The sequence below is a fragment of the Charadrius vociferus genome, unplaced genomic scaffold (genome assembly GCF_000708025.1).
Source record: "Charadrius vociferus isolate BGI_N301 unplaced genomic scaffold, ASM70802v2 scaffold1077, whole genome shotgun sequence".
Taxonomy (NCBI): Eukaryota; Metazoa; Chordata; class Aves; order Charadriiformes; family Charadriidae; genus Charadrius; species Charadrius vociferus.
The window spans coordinates 165,946-170,259 of record NW_009649168.1 but is presented as its reverse complement, the minus strand read 5'-3'; positions in this window follow the sequence as shown (position 1 = coordinate 170,259).

Here is a 4,314-nt window from a genome sequence, read left to right as displayed (position 1 = left end):
CAGTGTCAGACGGCGGGCAGGAGGGACGGGCTGTCTCTGCAGGAGGTGCCCAGGTCACCACGCATGCTCCTTGAGAAATCAGGCAAAGCCACAGATTGCCGTCTCCCAGGAATTAAAATTCCGAGCGAACGCCAGCGATGCAGGTTATCCCAGCGCTGCCGTGGTCCTCGCAGCATTCACGCTCCTTGTTGCCACCCCAGTCTCTCCCGCTGTCACACCCCGGGCTAAGGCTGCCCGGAGGGCTGCGGTCACGCGTGCTGTGGGCTCCATGTGCTGTGGGCTCCACGTGCCAGGGCCGGCGGCGCAGAGGGCCGGGGTCAGCGGGAGCAGAGGCCGGAGGGCTCCCACGCTGCTGCTCGGCCATCCGGCGCTGCCGCGGGCACCGGTGTGTCTCGCTGCACCATCTGCCGGCTCCGGCCACTGCTGTGCTCACCGAGTCCGGTGTTTTACACACTCTCCAGCTTTACTGCTCTGCTTTAAATAACACTCAGGACCAGCCAAGAGTGAGACAGTGCAGCAGATAGGCGTCTGCAGTCTTTTCTGGCTGTTTGAGTCACCCGGAGAATTCCCCTGATTTCCAACACAGTTCAAGCTCAGGGAACGGGATGTGGAAGGGAAGAAGAGCTTTCCAGATCTGATTCTCCACTGACAATTTGCTTTTGACAGTGGTTGAAATCATCTTTGGAACAAAATCTGGATTCTAAGGACAGTGAACTTTGTCTTTCAGCAAAGCTGTATGTGTACTGCGTGAAGAGTTTTCTTCAGTTTTTCCCATCTGCGAGAAATACTGACAGTGTTTTTTTAACATCATTGTCCCCCCAAATCCAATGGGGTGGTGAAACAATGCCCGAATTGGAAGTTTCAGAAGGAAACCAGAAAGACCCTGCTCCTGTCTGGCCCTTCCCAGCTCACAGAGCACTCTGCCAAGACCAGATCGACCCTCCTCTTTCCACGGTGGGGAAACTGAGGCACAGAGCAGTGACACGACATTGGTCACCAACACCAGGCTCCAGACTCATTCTGGCTCATTATTCACCAGACCACAATCACTCTCTGTTAAACCAGATGTGACCCTGCTTCACATTCACATCCTCTCTCTGCTTTGCTTCCACTTCCTTTCAAGGCAGGGAAGAGCCAGGGCAGCACTCGGCACTCACCACCTCTTGGTTTTTGGGCTGCACCTTTTCTTTTTTTTCCTTTAAGGTAAACATTCAATTTTAAGGTCTCGGAAAAAAACTCCTCCTCCACACCTCCTGGCACAAGAGCAGAAGCTGTAGGAAAGTAAGGAAAGAGGAACGAGAGCGCGGTACGGTGATGCCTCAAAGCGCTGAGGCCCGGCTGTGGCGAGCGTGGGCTGCGGGGGGTGGCTGGGAGCAGCGAGCGGGGAGCGCAGGCAGGGCTGCCTGCAAGGAGAGTGCCTTTTTCTGCCTGCAAGTGCTGTACAGCCCCGCCAGGACAAAGGCGGCCGTCGCTGCTGTTGACTCACACGATAAGATCATTGTGTGGGATTTTTTTTTCCTGCATCTGTGTGTCACTTAGAAATATTTTTTTTTTCTAGAAAATCTGTTGTCCTCCCCTCCACCCGCAATGTGGAAAGGGAATCTGTGCTCAAAGCCACAGCTGAGGTTGCAGATAGACCTTCCCTTCCTGATCCTTATCTCACCAGGATGTAGGAGGATCCTTGGGGAATAGCTGGAAGCCGATCGCTGGAGCCATCCAAGAAGCGAGCAAGCTGACTACAGCCTTTAAATGGCAAATCCATCAAGTGCTCAGGGACCAGGATCCGAAATGCTGTTTAACCCCATCGAACTACGACATCCCTGGGGTCTGCCACACGGGAGCCGCCCCGGCGCTGAGCCCAGCCTGCCCCGGCCGCGGGCTCCTCCTTGAGCCACCTTCTCCGGGGAGCTCTGTGGGCACCGCCGCGTCAGCTAAAGAACAGGGTCTAAAAATACACCTTCGAATCCTAATCTAAACCAAAGCCTTAAATTGCTGGCTCACAAACTTATTTCAGCTGCGACCCGCTCACAGACGGGTAGTTTTGCGTGGCAGCAAATCCACGGCTGAGTTTCTGTTGGGCAGGAGCGGGGGACGGCAGAGCTGGCCGGGTGCCACACAGCAGGACTGGGAGTAAAAGGTGGTGGGGAACAAAAAAGGGGTCTGGTCCTTTCCTCCACCTCAGGCTGGGTCACACCAGCTCTTCTGGGCACAGCTCTGAGGTACAGCTGGGAGCTCTCGACAGCACCGCGGCTGTGGGGAAGGTCAGAGCCGCCCTGGGTGATCGGAGAGGGCTGGGGGTCAGTGGGTGCTGAAGCTGCCAGTGACAGCCATCAACCCAGGCACTGACAAAGACCGTATCATCCACCTCAGCATCATCCTCCCCCTTGTCCAGAGCAGACTGCTGAGATGTCCGACAAACTCTCTGCTTTTGCTCCATGGCTGATGCCCACTTGATACAATGGAAGAATGGAAAAATGACCCCTGGCCCCCGGGCAGCCGAGCCTGATCCTTCCTACTCACAGTCCCTCCTGCTGCCAGCCGTATCGGCCTGCGCCGGGTGGCCTGCTTCAAATCACAGCAGTTTTTATGAGAAAAATATTACTGTATGTGGCAGCAAAGGCGTCCAAATAGTCCAACCACACCAACACAACCAGCAGAAGGATTATACATTACGGCAGTGCATATTTATATGTACACACACGTGCACACACAGAGAGTATAGATATCAGCAGTGATAAGCAGAGGATTGTTAGCACCGACGTACAGAGCTCTGTGGTCTGAGCTCAGCCATATGTTTCCCTAAGCCTCTCGGTGGGAGCACAACGCATGCTTATGGGGGAGAAATTAGTAGAGAAGTAAAGGAGGGAGCCCTTCGGTCGGGATCTGGGGTTGGATGCCTGCAAGCAAGTAGTGAGAAGGGGAGGGCAGAGCTGGTTTCCATGCCAAAATGCTCCCTGATCCCACGCACCGGCCCCATTTGGCTCCTCTGCACAGGGAGTGTTTAATCACTTTTGCAAGCCATAAAAACCTCCAGCCCAGTGTTTCCTGATGCTGGGGCTGAAGGAGGATGGTGGGAGAGGAGCCAAGCACCCATGGAAGGAGGATGCGGGGCTGCGAGGAGGGATGCAGCACCCGCAGCCCCCCAGGGCATCCCTGGGCTGGGGGGGAAGCGATGCTTGTGTGGGGCAGAGACAGCAGAAGGGCTCAAGCTCATCCTCGGTTGGTGACAGGGCAGTCGCAGCAGCCCGGCAACCCAGTTTTTTCATATTTAGGACAGGAAACAGATGCTGCCTGGCAGAGGAAACATCTGAAGAAAATAAGTGCACCTTGTGCCTCCCCCGGCAGGAACCCGGCGGGAACAGGGGGTGCTGGGCGGAAGCGCCCCGATTCGGCCCCAGTCAGGGCAGGTGCAGCTCAGCTGGGTGCGATGGCATCGCCCACCGCTGCATCAGCAGGGACAGGGGCCCAAAGGGCTTTTTTCCTTTGGGTCTTCTTTTATTTCTCTTTAGAAGCACGGGGAGCAGCACAAGCACGGGTCAGTTGTGTACCTGTCGGGAAGGCGATCCCACCTGAGGGTCATGAAATGAGCTGATGACACATTTCTCGCTTCACCTACAGCCCAGGAAACGTGGGCTCGGTGTACCACGCAGTCTGGGGGCAATGCAAGACCCCTTTCCTCTGCTCAGGGGTGTGAGTCCCATCCTGGACACACACCTGCGCAGGCACACGGACACAGGTTTGCTGAGGACAGGCGTTTTCCTGAACCCATCTCCAGTCCAGAGCTGCTAAAAAGGACAGACAAAAAGAAACCCAACAGCCTGTGCCCTGGTAGGACCAGTAGTGTTGTGGGCATCTTTTAGACAGCGACAGTGTCCCCATGGGAAAGCACCTGCCTTCTAAGAAAAAGCCATGGGATGATATAAAGCTATTAAATTGTATGGGCTGGTGTGAATAAACCCTTGTGCAAAGGCTGTTCACTTCCCTTCCGTTCCAAAGCACCTCTCACAAGCGGGTGCTGCTGCCCCATTGAGCCGGGCCAGAGCATTTTCGGGCGGCAAAGCCCCCTCCTGCCAGCAGCAGGGTGCTGAGCCCCCCGCCCAGGCCCGCGTCCTCTCCGCTGCCTTTCGCCGTGCGGCGCTTTGTGCACGCACAGCCCCGGCAGCCGCCGTCCGGCTCCTCCTCACATCCTATAGTACCACAGCATTTGTAGAGACACTTCTTCCGTGGCAACGTGCCAGAGCAGTTCTTTGTCGCTCCACCAATTTGAGAAACAGTTTCCTTAAACAGAGGTGAAATACAAAGCGAATACTCACA